This window comes from Primulina huaijiensis, chromosome 2 (assembly GCF_012295235.1).
Source record: "Primulina huaijiensis isolate GDHJ02 chromosome 2, ASM1229523v2, whole genome shotgun sequence".
Lineage (NCBI taxonomy): Eukaryota > Viridiplantae > Streptophyta > Magnoliopsida > Lamiales > Gesneriaceae > Primulina > Primulina huaijiensis.
The window spans coordinates 1,078,911-1,098,375 of record NC_133307.1 but is presented as its reverse complement, the minus strand read 5'-3'; the positions used below and the strand labels follow the sequence as shown (position 1 = coordinate 1,098,375).

Below are 19,465 nucleotides of genomic sequence, written 5' to 3'. Positions count from 1 at the left end.
GATTAATTATTGTTTTCAAATTGACTTGATCAGTTAGAGCATCCGTCAGTTCAGTTCTTATTATAACTGAACTGATATATGCGACAACCGATCACTTGCTTTCAGTTATTCAGTTTACATAAGTTAAAATGTTTTAAAATATAAACAGCTTTCTTCACAAAGGATTTCTTCGAGTTTCTTCCGCTTGGTTTTAAACCAAACTTGATTTAATTCTTCGGTGTTAACATTCTTAGAACACGAACTATTGCAGCTCATTGGAGAATATTTTGTTGGAAGCATCTTCGAAGGTGCTAGCACAAACGATCCTTTAATTGGTATCAGAGCTAGTTGTTCTAAGAAGAACATTTGAAGAAAACTGTGTTTTAAAATTTGTTACTTTAAAATAGTGTTAAAAACTATTTAAAAGTATTTCATATTATTTTCAAAATTATTTGAAAATGTTTATCTAACGCTCATTGCGAAGGGTTGAGAGGATTGGCTCTGCAACTAACATTGTCGCCACTTCTCTCGACTTAGAGATTTGGGTTTTAATCAGCCTGCAGGGTCCTGAGCTTCAACTGTAAAGATGCACTGCTAAATTGTTCAGTGAACAAGATTTCAGTTGCAAGCCTATTAGATCAGCTGACAAACAAACGAAGCTTAGCCATGCTGGGATGTTGGATGATTAAAATGGAGATTAATCACCAGCAATATAACGCCGCTTCATTGATATATCAGATCAATGCGGTTCAGCATCAGTTGAGTTAATTAGAGTCTGCTCGACCAGTTAGCCAACAAAGAAATCAAGTTAAAGGCAAATTAGCTCGTTTCTCTAGCAAATTGAACTCATGACCAGTGCAACATTTCAAGCAGTCAAGGCAACCAGTTGTTGGTATATCCAGTTATGTCATACATAAACCGACTGATAACTGATGTTATTTAAAATATGCTATTGTAGTAGCAATTTTCCTTACAACTGATGCATGTACTCAAATGTAAAATACAAGGAAGTTTATTTGATTAAATAAACATCATGTTTATGCAGTTGTGTTTCGTTGTGACTGAATGGATATTTCCAGATTTCTTGTTTACATTGCTTGAATGATTATAACCTCTGAATGGATGCTTAGATAATTACTTTTCAAATACGAGATTTTAAATTCAGTTTTTGAGGGGGAGTTTTATTTTATCCTCAAACTGAAAAATTGTCTTTTAACCTGTTTTTAAATTCAGTTGTTGAGTGGGAGCTTTTAACGTCGTTTTAATGTACTAACCCTTGAACCTTAAAAGTTTTTAAAAGTGTTTTAAATTCGTGTTTACCGCTTTAATTGCTTGAGTTTTGTGATCATCAAAAAAGGGGAGATTGTTGGAACTTTTCAACAATTTCGCAATCTATTCTTGATTTTGATGTTAACTAAACTTGTTATTTTTGTTACTAATGATTTACCTTAGTGTGCAGAAGCTAGGATCAGTTACGAGTTGTCTGAATCGCAAACTGAAGACCCAACTGATCGCACAAACTGAATCAGGCAAACTGATATGTCAAATGAGCAGTTCAGTTGATTGTTCAGCTGATAGGTGGTTCAGCAGGAGAAATTCAGAAGCCTGGCCAGCCGAAGGAGTGTTCAAATGATGAAGAGTCCAACTGATCAGTCAACTGAACAAGAGCGGAATCAGTTCAACTGACGAGTCAACTGATTTCGCTGGCCCAACTGAAGATCAGTTCAGCTGACCAGTTCGGAGCATCAGTTAAAATCTTTTAGTTGAAGAACAAGACAAACTCATTCAAGTGGATTCCAGCTATGCACAAAGGTACAAAGCAATTGTCCAGTCAAAGGACAATAATGAACGTTGCATCAGAGCATTAAAGACAAACGTTCCAGAAGGTCAGTCGAAAAGTTGAGACACAAAGTCCAAGGAACAAATTGAAGATGCAACGTATACAATTATTGAGTCTCATTGTACGTTCAGTTTCCCGCCTATATAAGAGAAAATCAGTGGAGACGAAGTAGAGGAGAGAAAACCAGAGAGAGTTTGGTTAAAAGAAAAGAGCACGCTTATTTGCCTATCTGCTTTCAAGAAGCATTCAGCCTAGAGGGATACTTCATCGTATTATCAGCTTAGTTTAGAAGCTCATTTCCATCAGTGTGTGAGAACACATTTCCGGTGTATTCATTGTTCAATTCTCACACACGAACACCACCACCACTCAAAATACAGTCTTGCAAAAAGACATTAAACTTGTGTATGTAGTCTGACACATAGACGTTAAAGAAGTGTTGGCTGGAAGGTGTTGCCTTCAGTCTAGACTAGGAGTTCAGTTAGGCAGCAGTGTAAGTCCTAAGCTGGGTGAGTTTGTACAAGTAGTTGTATCAATCAAAGTCTTCTAGTGGATCTTACCCGAGATGGTAGAAGGGGTTACGTAGAAGCAATTAAAGTCTCCGAACATCCAAAAACATATCTTGTGTACTCAACTGATTAACTATTGTTTTCAAATTGACTTGATCAATTAGAGCATTCGTCAGTTCAGTTCTTACTATAACTGAACTGATATATGCGACAACTGATCATTTGCTTTTCTGTTATTCAGTTTATATAAGTTAAAATGATTTCAAATATAAACAGTTTTCTTCACGAAGGATTAATTCGAGTTTCTTCCGCTTGGTTTTAAACCAAACTCGATTTCATTCATCGGTGTTAACATTCTTATAACACGAGCTATTGCAGCTCATTGGAGAATATTTTGTTTGAACCATCTTCGAAGGTGCTAGCACAAACGATCCTTCAGAAATGTTAAGTTCTTTTAATTAGTAATTTTCGAGTTTATGATTATTTATAAAAAGAAAAATGTAGCAGACGTTTCACTCGTTGCCTTGAATTGTCGGGCTACCTCAGAGGGACTCCAACCGGCTCCAGGTTTCATGTTGGAGCAACATCATTTTGCATAGCCAAATCAATAGCATTGAAACACTTTCTTTTACTCTTTGTGTTCCTTAATTAAGTTAAATTTTTTTAAAATAATTTAATTTAAATATTTCATAACTGTGAATAATTCTTTTATTTAGTTTAGTTGTTTAATAATTATTTAAAATAGTTAATTATAACATGTTTATTATTTCTAACGAATATAAATATTTGTAGAGATTAAATTTATTTGACATATTTATATGATATAAAAAAATTTAATTATGATAAAAACATTTGATGTGTCTCGAGGAAAATGATAATGCAACAATCATTTTATTAACAAATATGAAGAAAATCAACATAACATAAAATAATAAACATCAAGTTTTCGGATCTAAATATTACTTTATCTTAGAAAATTGTTCCAAGAGTTGATAGTTGCTTGTCGGCAAATGGATCCTTGCTTTATAATATGTCGTAAAGATCTGTTCTCATTATATCGTGCCAATCATGGACAGATCTTGTGCTTCTGCACATGGAAAAGGTTGAAACATGCTTGAGCACATAAAATATCGGTCAGATGAACCCCAAAGAAGATGTTTTCTGCTCGACCTTGGCACTTCATTCACTTCTTGAAAACCCGCCTGGAGATATTCCCGATGATCTTCGAGATAACATTATTTTGGGCTTTGTTGGAGTTTTTTCTCTTGTAAGGTAACACTTAGAGGATAGACCAAATTTAGGTGGAAAATCCCTGGAAATTCATTAATCTATAAATAATTTCGTATTTCGGTACTGGTTTGCAACTCACGATAAAAGTATAAATGTATCTTGAACAATACTAAATTGATATTTTGATTTGTAGTTAAATGTTTGCAATACTCCTAATTTACTAGAACAATATGTGGATGTGAATAATCATGTGACGAGCAAGGAGCTTGATCAAATGAATACATCCAGCGCCAATTTGTATTCCTGTAGTCTATTTGTCTCCTCCTTGTGTGGTGGATGCTTTCATATTTTCTTATTCTTTTAATTTGGTTAATAACAATACCTTTTGATCGAAGGAGAGGAGATTGTGTTTTATTTATGTTTTTCTTTTGCCTTCATTTCAAACTGATTTCTTTGGGTACCAGGAGGGAACTATTTTTTTCTTGTTAGGGTCTTGCAGGTGCACAATTATCTTATCCTTGTTGTTTTGGTCATGTTTTTGCTTTGTTGGTTCTTTTTCCTTTTTATTTGCCCATTCATCCGTTTGCTTGCTTAAGGCATACCACCATTCAAACTTTTTTCTAATGTATATTTTTGTCATCAGTTTCCTTTATACTTTCTTTATTGATGTTTTTCACTGATCCAAGTGTGTAAGCAGCGTTGAAGTCAGCTTTTCCCTTGAATGAGGTATATCACATTATATGCATAGAGTAAAATATATTAATTTATTTTTGTTCCTTGGAAGATCATTTCCAAAGTATTTGCCATTTATAGTCATATGCTAATTAAGAAGGATAGTTGTTAATGCAAGCTTTGGTTGTATCATTTGTGGGGAAGGATGCGGTCGATGCTTCTTTGTTCACTTTTCTTTATAATGGCTTGTGAGAACCATAAATTGGGGATAGACTGGATTGTGCTCATAATGTATTAAAACATCGTAAATTTCCGCATTGGTCATGAGTGACTCCTAAATTGAAGGTCAAGGACAGCTTGATGCTATCTTTCGTTTCTAATAAAAAGAATGATCTTGCTTTTTTTTTTTTCGCTTTTTACCTTGCCAATTTCTTGTCCGCGTTTTGTAACTATTAGATTTTTATTGTTTAATATAGTATCGTTTCTGGGAAAAAATCAGTTTATTAGATGCTTTAGCCCTCCGGTTATAAAAAATGAATTATTCTAACATTGCATATACTACGTATTACATACTTCTGGACGACATTTACTTATCTAGCATCATTCACCTTAATATATGTTAAAATGTGAACATTGGTTATGTTATATAAGCACTAACTAAATATTAATCATATGCTGTCTCTTGAGCGCAATAAGAGAGGAAACCTTGGTAGACCAGTGTATTAACTGACATACACCTTTAAAATAAATCGTAACTCCTAATATCTTGTGCGAGCGACGTGGAATTATAGAAGCTTTACTATTGGCCTTCTTTTATGCTTCTTTCTTATATTTTATTTTAATTTTCGCCTTTAATATTTCTAGGTAAATATTTTGTGAAATAAATCCCTTGCACAACCGATATTCAATTAATTGGCTTTAAATTGTTGCGTCGATTGATGGATACCCTACAGACGTTTTGTTGTTTGAGAATTTCCGTTAAATTTTCCACCGTCTGGAACCCATTATACTTCTCGTTTATTCAATTCTTTTATTTTGTTTTGTGCTTCATCTCATCCTACTATTCCAGGAGAACTTTACTGGAAAGAACCCATTATACTTCTCACTTTGTATTCTTACAATAACTTCAAGAGTTCTTTTCAAACACATGTATTTGGTATTTTTCTCTTAGTTTCTTATCTTTTATCCAACTCGAAACTGAACAACTCTGCTTTGTAGAAACATTTATGAGAGTCTTTTCTCATCAACTCCTCAAAACAGAATGACCTTGTTGTGTGGAAACATAGCTATTAAAGTTCACATGGTATCTTTCTTTTGATTTCCTTTGTGTTATTTCAAAGTTGTTATAGTGTTTGGAAAATATCTATGTTGTTTTCAGTCTGCCAACATATAGTTAGTTTACGATGACCATGAGAAGCATACAGGTAGGCGTCTTGTTGCGGTTCTAAATTTGTATTTTTGCAAAAGGTGGAATTTCTTACTCTAATATTTAAGGTCATGGTTTTAGACTTTGTAATAATATTGGTGTTTTAAATATTTTCATAAAATAGGTGGAAAGAAAGGGGTTACCATCCCATTATTATCATAAAATGCGTTAAAATGGCGTATTTGATTTTTGCTTCTTTCATTGAGATGTTAATGTTGTTATTTTGTGCTTGTTTCCTGTTGCTATATGTCATACTAAATGAATGTGTTAGTTATTCTTCCTCAATCCTCATGTATGTAAGACTGCAAATTTGCGTGTTTCTTTGAAATTCTTGCAATAGAAAAAGGATTTTCCTTCTTCTTCGCAGCTTTCTTTGTTTGAGGTTTTGAATTCAGTTTGGATGGATTGCGTTCTAGAAGGATGTCCACGTGTTTTCAATTTATTGGAAGGATTCATAGTTTACCTTACAAATGTTCGTTTTCTTGTTGCGGTTGACCTGCAAGATTTTTTGTATCATAGGTAGAATGTGTTACTAGCTCTTTTGGCAATACTTAACCTGAAGTTGCCTTCCAAATAAGGCACAGTGGCATTGATATTTATTTTTTTGATATTTTGAAGTGATTTGATGAGATTGATTATATTTTTTTTAAAAGAGAATTTTTTTACAATCTTCAAATGAGTTTCATCACATGTATGAGATTCTCTATCACAATTTCAGGTCTATCTGCATAAGAAATGAATCACATCAAATCAATTCTAATCATATAGTTGAAGAGAATATATGATGAATGTATTAAATTCTGTCCATCAATTTTCTTATCCCCGGGACTACATCTTTTTTTGTATCTCTTTACATTTTTGCTACTCTTTTGTGTGTATAGGTGGTGCAAGATATTGACATTATTTAGAATATTAGACCGACCTCCTGATTACATAGGAATTCACAACAATGAATGATCAGTTCGTTGTTCTGCTGCCGACAGCTGCTTATGCCCTTTCTGCTGGTTCTAGTCCTTTTCTGTACGAGTCTTCAGGACTTTTGCCACTGCTCTATGCTGCTGAGCCTATGGAGAAATTGGCCAAGGTATTATTATTCTTGCGCATCCATCCTTGCATTCATAAGCCTTTTGATCTAACGTATGCTGGCTATTCTTTATAAATTGTATTCGATTTTTGGTAAATAGAGGACAGTCCAAGTGGTTTTTTGGAATGCTCAGTTGAAGTTCTTGCGTAGATTGATATTGATTCTGGTCCGAAGATGTCACACACTTCTACATTTTGCTATTTTTGAAATTTTGATATCTGTTATATTTTCACAGTTATGATCAATTTGTAGATCATTTTGTCCAGTCACTGCCAAAATGTACGCTTGCCACCGACACCAAGAGATCAGCTGCTCAATGAAATGGAAAGTCATGTTCGTGGCAATCATGGACAGATCTTGTGCTTCTGCCCATGGAAAAGGTTGAAACATGCTTGAGCACATAAAATATCGGTAAGATGAACCCCAAAGAAGATGTTTTCTACTCGACCTTGGCACTTCATTCACTTCTTGGAAACCCGCCTGGAGATATTCCCGATGTTCTTCGAGATAACATTATTTTGGGCTTTGTTGGAGTTTTTTCTCTTGTAAGGTAACACTTAGAGGATAGACCAAATTTAGGTGGAAAATCCCTGGAAATTCATTAATCTATAAATAATTTCGTATTTCGGTACTGGTTTGCAACTCACGATAAAAGTATAAATGTATCTTGAACAATACTAAATTGATATTTTGATTTGTAGTTAAATGTTTGCAATACTCCTAATTTGTCCCTCATTAGTAGGATTCTCTTATTTGCTATGGAAAATTGCAAGTAAGTTTAACTAGGGGTGTGGATGTCGGTTCTCTTTTACTAGAACAATATGTGGATGTGAATAATCATCTGACGAGCAAGGAGCTTGATCAAATGAATACATCCAGCCCCAATTTGTATTCCTGTAGTCTATTTGTCTCCTGCTTGTGTGGTGGATGCTTTCATATTTTCTTATTCTTTTAATTTGGTTAATATCGATACCTTTTGATCGAAGGAGAGGAGATTGTGTTTATTTATGTTTTTCTTTTTGCCTTCATTTCAAACTGATTTCTTTGGGTACCAGGAGGGAACTATTTTTTTCTTGTTAGGGTCTTGCAGGTGTACAATTATCTTATCCTTGTTGTTTTTGTCATGTTTTTGCTTTGTTGGTTCTTTTTCTTTTTTATTTGCCCATTCATCCGTTTGCTTGCTCAAGGCATACCACCATTCGAACTTTTTTCTAATGTATATGTTTGTCATCAGTTTCCTTTATACTTTCTTTATTGATGTTTTTTACTGATCCAAGTGTGTAATCAGCGTTGAAGTCAGCTTTTCCCTTGAATGAGGTATATCACATGATATGAATAGAGTAAAATATATTAATTTATTTTTGTTCCTTGGAAGATCATTTCCAAAGTATTTGCCATTTATAGTCATATACTAATTAAGAAGGATAGTTGTTAATGCAAGCTTTGGTTGTATCATTTGTGGGGAAGGATGCGGTCGAGGCTTCTTTGTTCACTTTTCTTTATAATGGCTTGTGAGAACCATATATTGGGGATGGACTGAATTGTGCTCATAATGTATTAAAACATCTGACCTTAGCTACTTCTCTCCCTCGCTTTTCTCTGTCTTTACTTATTGATATTTTTTTCTGGATCTTTCTGTCAACTTCCCTTTTTGATGAAAAATGTTCTAATTAAATGTCTTTATATTTGGACGGCGACTGGGGCTTACTAAGGATAATGAAAAATAAACTCCATTAACTTTCTGGACCACTCTATGAGGTACCATATTTGTAGGATGTCTAATGCAGGGACCTCATTGATATTCTTTTGTTTTTATATTATTATGCATATTTTTATTTTATTTTCGAAAGAATTCTGTAGGTTGGCAATGGTTTGCATGTGATATGGAGCTGCCTTATGCGGAGTTTGCCAACATTTTGCAATGTCGCCTCAATCGTAAGCATCTGTTTGTGTAAAATTCCCATCAAGGCATGGTGTAGATATATCTTTGAAATGCTTCATCTACGCTTATGGTGAATTGTTGAGTACAATTCATCTCCTTTGCATTTCATATTGTAGGAAAAAGTAGGTATTCAATCAGATTTCCTCGCACAAAATCTCAATTTACAAAATGCATGTTTAAAATAAATGTGTTTTTTGTCACGCCCCAAAACGGGGGTTGGTCGACACCGGTGTTGCTCTCAAATTTACATTCGAAAACAACAAGCCTCAGAAGTACAGAATTCAGAAAACCAGTCTTTTATTCATAATACTGAATATTCAATGTCTGATACAACTCCATTAATAACGTTTTACAGCGGAAATGTAAAACCAAAATTACAATGTCTGAACAGATGCAGCGGAATATAAAATATAAATCAGAACTGAGAACAACGATCTTCATCACCAGCCCCAAAATTGAATCTGCTCTTCTTCTTCTAACTTTTCTTCCTCGTTCTTATCTGAGATGGGTTTGGTGGGTGAGTGATATGGTTGTCACTCAGTAAGCAGGGGCGGGAATAACTCCCAGTTTTCGAAATCCCATTTTACAGAAATAGCAATATAATAATATACATAAAACTCTTGTTTCCAGAACAGGAATCAGAATTCAGAAATAACAATATTCAGAACAGAAATCAGAATTAGTAAGCACTGAGCACGTTAGTGAATTTCATGGCTAAACCGATATCAGTCCCCTATATGTTCTCTCCTCTAAGGGGTGAGGCCAGAATCGGAATCAGAATTCAGAAATGTTCAGAATATATATTCCTACCATTAGTTCACTAGGGAGTTTCAGTGCTTCAAAATCAGATATCAGAAATCAACATAAAATATGCTTTAAAACAGATATTATCAAACTGATTTCAAGATATTTATACATAAGCCCACTTACTGTAATTTGCTGAAAGAATTTCGGTTGAAGTCTGGAAATCTGCTGTTCTTGCTACTGGTTTCTACTGCTCGAAAATCAGCACTCTCTTAACTCGAAAATTCAAGTGATCATCTCAAGATTTGTGTAACACCAATTTAGAGACTGATGGTTTTATTTATAGGCAAGGTTCCAGACTGTTTGCCTCCCAATTAATGGTCATAATCTACCATTAAGTGCCATTACAGCCTTTAATTTACATGATAAATGCTTCAGTTACAAATCATAAGTTGGATTAGTAACTGTCTGCTGGAATTCGCTCTTCTGCTACTGGATTCGGTCTGCTAGATTCTAATCTGCTGGAAAATATCAGCTTCTGAAATAATAGCTTCTGCTGGAAATCTGTCTGCTGGAAAAATACCATCTTCTGAATTATTGAGTGCTACTGGAAATGTTATCTTCTGCTGGAATTTCAGGTTCTCACATTTTTAATATGGCATTGCCACATTGGTCATGAGTGACTCCTAAATTGAAGGTCACAGACAGCTTGATGCTATCTTAACATAAATTTCTTCTTGTTTCCATGGTTGTATAGTGTTCTATTTGTAATTATGGTTGAATATTCAAGTATCTATGCAAACTGAAAGCAACTTTCAAGCTCTAACTTCAGTATTACAGGGTTACTTGTGCTCTCATCTTGATAGGCGGGTGCTGTTTTTTTGCTCCTTCATAGCATAATGTTCTATTTGTGATTATGATTGAATTTTCAAATATCTATGCAACTCTGAAAGCAACTTTCAAGGTCTAAATTCAGTATTCCAGGGTTACTTGTGCTCTCATCTTGTAGGTGGATGCTGCTTTTATGCTCCTTCATTGCATCATGTTGAGGTAAGATTGTAGACCTGTTTGCTTCAGTTGCTTTCATATTTTGATTTGCTGATTTATTTGCTAATAAATGGCTTGCTTCTCCATGATTTCAGTTTAATTAACTTCTTTTCTTGGCATATGGCCAGGATACCAAAGTTGTTCTTCTCGGAATATAGGATATCAGGGTATTTAAACTCAATAATTTAAACGCAAGGGATTCACGTTTGCGAACTTTTTATTGTTGATGTGCTTAAGAGTTTTAATGTACCCTCGTATGAAATTGTCAGTCTCATCTTTACCCGAAAATCTTCTAAATTATTATCTAATATTCTTTTTTTGGAGAGATACATGATATTTTTATGTTCTTTTATTCTTTCAAATAGGACCTGTGGTACTATTAGATGGTTCGTTCAGCTTTTTTTTTTTTTGAGATCTCTAGCTTCTAGTAAATTTTTAGTTCAACTAGTTTCTCTTGAGATGGTAAAATATTATATCATTTGGGTCCAGTACTACGACGTAGGTTGCCATTAAAATGTCATGCAAAAAGATGCTTTAGGGTCACCGGCATGATTTGGCAAAAATCCTCCGATTTTCAAGTGAAAATATGAAATAAGAGAATATTTGATGCATAAATTATCGTACTTTTTAAAGTTTGTGTACCTATTATTTGTCTCTATTGAGGTCTAATTGGTTGAGAGATAAATATTTACAAGGATTTGAAGTTCCTTTCTATCCCGAAGATATTGGGATAATCATTCGAGGTGAAAATTAGAACACGTTCAATATAGAATTCTGATGTCAATATTTCTCGCTGATGGGACGAAACTAAAAATTAAAATGATGTAGGAGTTGAGTCAAATGGAGAGACAACACTAAAAGTCAGTTTGTTACCTTTTTTTTGCGAGGGATTGAAGTTATATCTGTTGTTATGATCAGTGCTTGTGCTTCTTTCTTATATTTTATTTTAATTTTTGCCTTTAATATTTCTAGGTAAATATTTTGTGAAATAAATCCCTTGCAAAACCGGCATTCAATTAATTGGCTTTAAATTGTTGCGTCGATTGATGGATCCCCTACAGAAGTTTTGTTGTTTGTGAATTTCCGTTAAGTCTTCCACCGTCTGGAACCCATTATACTTCTCCTTTATTCAATTCTTTTATTCCGTTTTGTGCTTCATCTCATGCTACTACTCCTGGAGAACTTTACTGGTAAGAACCCATTATACTTCTCACTTTGTATTCTTACAATAACTTCAAGAGTTCTTTTCAAACACACGTGTGTTTTGTATTTTTCTCTTAGTTTCTTATCTTGTATCCAACTCGAAACAGAACAACTCTGCTTTGTAGAAACATTTATGAGAGTCTTTTCTCATCAAGTCCTCAAAACAGAGTGACCTTGCTGTGTGGAAACATGGCTATTAAAATTCACGTGGTGTCTTTCTTTTGATTTCCTTCGTGTTATTTCAAAGTTGTTATAGTGTTTGGAAAATATCTATGTTGTTTTCAGTCTACCAACATATAGTTAGTTTATGATGACCATGAGAAGCATCAAGGTAGGCGTCTTGTTGCGGTTCTAAATTTGTATTTTTGTAAAAGGTGGAATTTCTTACTCTAATATTTAAGGTCATGGTTATAGACTTTGTAATAATATTGGTGTTTTAAATATTTCATAAAATAGGTGGAAAGGAAGGGGTTACCATCCCATTATTATCATGAAATGCATTAAAATGGCTTATTTGAATTTTTGCTTCTTTCATTGAGATGTTAATGTTGTTATTTTGTGCTTGTTTCCTGTTGCTATATGTCATACTAAATGAATGTGTTAGTTATTCTTCCTCAATCCTCATGTATGTAAGACTGCAAATTTGCGTGTTTCTTTGAAATTCTTGCAATAGAAAAAGGATTTTCCTTCTTCTTCGCAGCTTTCTTTGTTTGAGGTTTTGAATTCAGTTTGGATGGATTGCGTTCTAGAAGGATGTCCACGTGTTTTCAATTTATTGGAAGGATTCATAGTTTACCTTACAAATGTTCGTTTTCTTGTTGCGGTTGACCTGCAAGTTTTTTTGTATCATAGGTAGAATGTGTTACTAGCTCTTTTGGCAATACTTAACCTGAAGTTGCCTTCCAAATAAGGCACAGTGGCATTGATATATATTTTTTTGATATTTTGAAGTGATTTGATGAGATTGATTATATTTTTTTAAAAAGAGAATTTTTTTACAATCTTCAAATGAGTTTCATCACATGTATGAGATTCTCTATCACAATTTCAGGTCTATCTGCATAAGAAATGAATCACATCAAATCAATTCTAATCATATAGTTGAAGAGAATATATGATGAATGTATTAAATTCTGTCCATCAATTTTCTTATCCCCGAGACTACATCTTTTTTTGTATCTCTTTACATTTTTGCTATTCTTTTGTGTGTATAGGTGCTGCAAGATATTGACATTATTTAGAATATTAGACCGACCTCCTGATTACATAGGAATTCACAACACTGAATGATCAGTTCATTGTTCTGCTGCCGACAGCTGCTTATGCATTTTCTGCTGGTTCTAGTCCTTTTCTGTACGAGTCTTCAGGACTTTTGCCACTGCTCTATGCTGCTGAGCCTATGGAGAAATTGGCCAAGGTATTATTATTCTTGCACATCCATCCTTGTATTCATAAGCCTTTTGATCTCACGTATGCTAGCTATTCTTTATAAATTGTATCCGATTTCTGGTGAATAGAGGACTATCTAAGTGGTTTTTTGGAATGCTCAGTTGAAGTTCTTGCGTAGATTGATATTGATTCTGGTCCGAAGATGTCACACACTTCTACATTTTGCTATTTTTGAAATTTTGATATCTGTTATATTTTCACAGTTATGATCAATTTGTAGATCATTTTGTCCAGTCACTGCCAAAATGTACGCTTGCCATCGACACCAAGAGAACAGCTGCTCAATGAAATGGAAAGTCATGTTCCCTAATGCATAAAGGAAGTAGAAATTGACAAAATGCTGCTTTCTGAAGTTATCTACGCATGTGGGCTCTTAGCTAATTTCATTTTGTGCTCGTATTCAACAAAGTCAATCTTCACTTCATTTGCCATTGCGGCACTAGTCTTTTTATATGCCTCATGCCTTGAGTTAAAAGCTTTTGAACTGAGCTGTATGCTCCTCTGTAAACTTTTACTAAGCTCGAACTGATTGGGGCATTAGGAAAACCTGTACATAACAGAGTGATATTGTTCATTGCCTTCTTGGTTACCCATCACCGTCTTTCGGCTGGTTTGATTAGAAGTTCCAGGTTTCTCTCAATCCCTTAATTTTATTCATTCCATTATATTTATCTCATTCTTTTTGCTTCTGCTAAAAGTTATGTGCTTTTAAATTCTATCTGATCTTATGTAAAGCGCTTGTCCTACAATTGGCATCAGAGCCAACTGTTCTATAAGAAAGAAGAAATCTCAAATTTTTGTAACATATGTTGGTTCATGAAAGAAAGGTTGTCTTGCAAGATAAAGAGGAGCAAGCATTGAAGGCGACAGGTCCTGGTGTAAATCCAAGAAGGAAGGATATAAATGGGTACAACAAGTCAGAGGAGGATCAAGAAACTGATTTTAATCAGTCAAAGGAAAAATCAAAGTTTGTTGACAAATCAAACATTGAATGTTACAGATGTCACAGGTATGGTCATTAAAAATCAAAATGTTACACTAATCTCAATAGAAATTGTGGTGTGAAATCAAATTTTGTAGAACAAGAAGAAGAAATTTCTCTCTTGATGGCATACCATATGAAGGAAGAAATCCACCAGAACATGTGGTATTTAGATACAAGCTGCAGCAACCATATGTGTGGAGATAAGATGATGTTTTCGGAGTTAGATGAAACATTTCGTAACACCGTATCGTTTGGTGATAACTCCAAAGTTTCTGTTATGGGCAAAGGGAGTGTACAAATTAGCACAAAAAAAAATACTAAGCAGGTTATTTCCAATGTCTTCTTTGTTCCAGATTAGAAAACTAACCTGCTTAGTGTTGGTCAGCTTCAAGAGAAGGGATATGAAATCTCTATTAAGGATGGAGTTTGCCGGATTCAAGATGAAAAATTGGGCTTAATCGCTGCAGTCAACATGACAGAAAATCGGATGTTTCCGTTGTATCTCGACAACACCACTCAAGCATGTTTTTCCACCAGAGTAAAAGATGAAGCATGGCTATGGCATTTTCGGTATGGGCACTTGAATTTTAATGGCTTAAACACGTTGCAACAAAAGAATATGGTGATGGGTCTTCCGCAAATTCGTATTCCTTCTCAAATATGTGAAGAGTGTGTTATTGGTAAACAACATCGGGAGCAATTTCCAAAAGGACAATCAAGGATAGCAAAAAAGGTGTTGGAGCTAGTTCATTCAGATTTATGTGGACCCATCAATCCGACATCAAATGGTGGTAAACGTTACTTTATAACGTTTATTGACGACTATAGTCGAAAAACTTGGGTTTATTTTTTGCAGGAAAAATCAGAAACCTTTTTAGCTTTCAAAAGTTTCAAAGTTCTGGTTGAAAAAGAAGCAGGTGTTCCAATAAAGATTCTTCGCAGTGATCGTGGTGGTGAATACAACTCGGCTGAATTTGTAAATTTATGTGAGGAACATGGAATTCAGAAGCAACTTACAGCAGCCTATACACCACAACAGAATGGCGTTGCAGAGAGAAAGAATCGTACAATTCTAAACATAGTGTTGTCTGTTATGACAACAAGCGGAATGCCAAAGAGTTTTTGGCCAGAAGCGATTAATTGGAGCATCCACATATTGAACAGAAGTCCAACTTTAGCTGTCCAAAATGTGACACCTGAAGAAGCATGGAGTGGCTACAAACCAAGCATTGAGCATTTTAGAGTTTTTGGTTGTATAGCATATGTCCACATTCCAGATCAGAAAAGAAGCAAGCTCGACGACAAAGATGAAAAATGTTTTTTTCTTGGTGTTAGTGAACAGTCAAAAGCATACAAACTGTATGAACCTATCACTAAGAAAATTGTCATTAGTCGTGACGTGATTTTTTATGAGAAACAGTTCTGAATCTGGAATAAAAACAACGGTGAACAACACATACAAGCTGATTTTGATGGAGAAATAAGAGAAGAAAGGCAACAGCCTTTAGATGCTCAATCTGTAGTTGATGTTCAACCAGCAATTAGTCTAGGCAATTCTGGTGATGAAATAGTAGACGAACGACTGCAACGAGTTCGAAGACGACCTGTGTAGATGGAGGATTATGAACTAAGTGCAGACCATCTTGAAGATTCACTCGCTCACCTTGTTTTGCTTTCAAATTCTGATCCAACAGTTTTAGAAGATGTTGTCAAAGACTCTAAATGGAGAAAGGCTATGGATGAAGAAATAGCGGCAATTGAGAAAAACAATACTTGGGAGTTAACGGAGCTTCCACGAGATCAAAAGAAAATTGGTGTGAAGTGGGTTTACAAGACTAAGTTGAACAAGAATGGAGAAGTCGACAAATTTAAAGCACGAATGGTGGCAAAAGGTTACAAACAAGAGTACAGGATCAACTACAAAGAAGTCTTCGCACCGGTGGCAAGACATGACACGATCAGATTAGTTATTGCTTTAGCAGCACAAAAATCATGGCCCATCTTCCAGTTGGATGTGAAATCGGCATTCTTGCATGGAGATTTGGAATAACAAGTTTTCATCGATCAACCTCCCGGCTATATTAAGGTTGGTAATGAGCATAAAGCCTATAAATTGAATAAGTGTCACGTCCCGATACCGGGGTGAGTTGACATCCGGCGTTGTTTTACAATTATTCAATCGTAAATCAACAAGCCTCGTAGTACAGTGTACAACCAAACCAGTCTTTTTCATAAAACATATATTGTCTTTACAGCATAATCAACTTATCAAACGAATGCGGAAACGAACAACGTAAAAATAAAAGATAGCCAAATTCCAAAGTATGTCTTGATCAACTGAAACCTTGTTACCATCCCCAGAAATTCATTTGATCTTCTTCTTCAACTTGTTTTTCATTCTTATCTGGGAGTGAGAGGTGTAAGGGTGAGTATTTTGTTAAATACTCAGCAAAGTGGGGGCCGATCGATCATAATAATACAAGGATATACATATATAGATCTTAACAATTCGAAATTTGTCGTGTCTCAAAAAACATCGGGACGATAAATAGACAAAATGATAGACATGACATAACTTATATATATTTATGTAAATATTAAATGAATTTCATGTCACAATAATAATTCATAACAAAAGTCAAGACCTGATATTTAACCATGAGCAAACATAATTTATCATATGTATATAGACATATCATATATTATTCGTATTGCACTGTTACTTCATCTTATTATCCATGGTGTTACTGATCAGTCCCCTATATGTAATTCCTCTAAGGGGTGAGGCCATATATCGGTTCTTATTACCCACCGCATCAGGGCCATAAACTTGTCATATCTTATCATGTTTTAGGAAAATTTTCCTTTTTACCATTTCTAACTTGAATCATAACAGTGCCTTTAAACATAATTCTTAGAATATACCAAATTGGTGTTTAAAAACATATATTAGAATATAACATGAAACGAAGACAACATAATTTTGAAACGAAAGGAACATGCACTTGAAATTGATTTAAACATGCTTAACAATTTATCGAAACGAAATATTGATATATCAAATCGAAGGGATATATCATGTCGATCGAATTTTTGAAAACATACTTAAATACTTTAAAACATAAGCCCACTTACTGAAAGGTTCTCCTAATTTATGGAAGAAACAAACTGGAAGTTAACGTCCGAAAATCCGTAAAATTGCTAAATTCGCTTGAATTCCGAGCAGTATTCTTGCAGATATGTTTCCCAAAAATTGAACCGTTGGATGAGGCTGAAAGTTGGATATGATGTTTAGAACATTTAAAAGTGTATTATGAACGGTGGAGATCGGATTCTCAGGTCGGGAGTGATGGGAAGAATTTCCAGAAATATAACAGAATTCTTGCTCCTAAATTTCACTTCAAGTAAGGTTGATGGTTGCAAACTTCAAGCTTGCTCTAGATGGAAAGATTTTGGTGTGATTTCCCTCAAATTCAATACATCTATTTATATACAAGATTTGAAAACAATTCCCACAATTTGATGCATACTTTAATATATTTTATTTATTTTAGTCAAAACTTTGGCACATTTGATTTTTCAATGTTTTGCACTCATGTTTTGTCAATGTTTTACACTTCATAATAGTTAATAATAATAATAATAATAATAATAGCCATAATAATAGTAATAATATTCATAATTCTTACATTCCTCCCTCCTTATCGGAAGTTTCGTCCCTGAAACTTGAGTTTTCTAGATTTTCAAAAAGACATGGATATTCCTTGAACATCTACTCTTTTAATTCCCAAGTAGCTTCTCTTTCGGTGTGATTAGACCACTGTATCTTGACATAGGAAATGTTGGGTCGCCTTAGCACTTGTTCTTTTGTGTCCAAAATTCTAATTGGAACTTCTTCATATCTTTGCTTTTCATTCATATTTCCTTCTATCAGAAGTGGTCCAGTTTCAAGAACATGATTTGGGTTCGGGATGAATTTCCTCAATTGTGAAACATGAAACACATTATGAATCCTTGACATATCCGGTGGCAATGCTAGTCTGTATGCCAGTGTTCCGATTTTTTCCAAAATTTCAAAAGGTCCTATGTATCGGGGATGTAATTTCCCAGCTTTATTGAATCGAACAACTCCTTTCATGGGAGAAACTTTTACGTAAGCTTTTTCTCCAACTGTGAACTCCACTGGTCTCCTCTTTAGATCAGCACAACTTTTCTGTCGATCTTGAGCAATTTTGAGTCTTTCTTTAATGATTGTTACTTTCTCCACGGTTTCTTGGACCAGTTCAGGTCCAGTTATGGATTTCTCTCCTATCTCATCCCAGTATAGAGGTGATCGACATTTTCGGCCGTACAGAGCTTCGTATGGAGACATTCCAATACTGCTATGATAACTGTTATTGTAATCGAACTCAATTAAAGGTAGATGTTCACTCCAATTACCACTGAATTCTAAAGCACAAGCTCGTAGCATATCTTCAAGGGTTTGTATTGTTCTATCTGTTTGTCCATCAGTTTGAGGGTGATAAGCTGTACTGAGAGTAACTTTAGTCCCCATAGCTTGTTGAAAACTTTTCCAGAACCGAGATACAAATCTTGGATCTCTATCAGACAGAATGCTTGTCGGAACTCCATGTAATCGCACAATATGGTAGCCAATTTTTCCAGATTATAATTCATGCGGACAGGTAGAAAATTTGCAGATTTTGTGAGTCTATCTACGATTACCCATATTCCATTATGACTTTATCTAGACTTTGGTAAACCTACTACAAAATCCATGGAAATATGTTCCCATTTCCATTCTGGAATTTCCAAGGGTTGAAGAAGTCCTCCAGGCCGTTGATGTTCAGCTTTAACTTGTTGACAGACCTGACATCTAGAGATGTATTCTGCTACATCCTTCTTCATTCCGCTCCACAAGGAATTTTTCTTTAAATCTCTGTACATTTTTGTACTGCCGGGGTGGACCGAAAATTTTGATTTATGTGCTTCATACATTATTTCATGTCGAAGATTCTCGATATTTGGTACACACAATCGTCCTTTCATCCACAAAACTCCCTTCTCGTCTATATGAAAATCTTGTGACTTCTTTTCTTTGACTTGTTCTTTAAGTTTTGTCAAAGTAGGATCTTGATTTTGTCTTAACTTGATTGTTTCTTGAAGGCATGGTTGTGCAGAAAGTGAAGCTAGGATCACTTTACCCATGTTTTTTCTATTTAAAGCATCAGCTACCTTATTTGCCTTGCCCGGGTGATAGCTTATTGTTAAATCATAATCTTTTAACAATTCAATCCATCTTCTCTGCCTCATGTTCAATTCTTACTGTGTGAACAAATACTTGAGACTTTGATG

At 34.7% G+C, this 19,465-nt stretch overlaps 1 protein-coding gene and 1 long non-coding RNA gene across 3 annotated transcripts in view; both read left to right on the top strand.

Moving 5' to 3' along the window:
- Positions 1–19,465, top strand: part of LOC140963002 (double-strand break repair protein MRE11-like) — a 65,295-nt gene that overhangs the window by 7,724 nt on the left and 38,106 nt on the right. The window lies entirely within an intron of this gene.
- LOC140963048 (uncharacterized) lies at positions 8,674–13,845 on the top strand. 2 transcript variants are annotated; one of them, XR_012172652.1, is made up of 5 exons: positions 8,674–8,764; positions 10,436–10,476; positions 12,993–13,093; positions 13,194–13,259; positions 13,346–13,845. It is a non-coding gene; the product is annotated as an uncharacterized lncRNA (long non-coding RNA). The 2 variants fall into 2 exon arrangements; XR_012172651.1 differs by lacking the exon at positions 8,674–8,764 and having other exon boundaries at positions 10,109–10,476.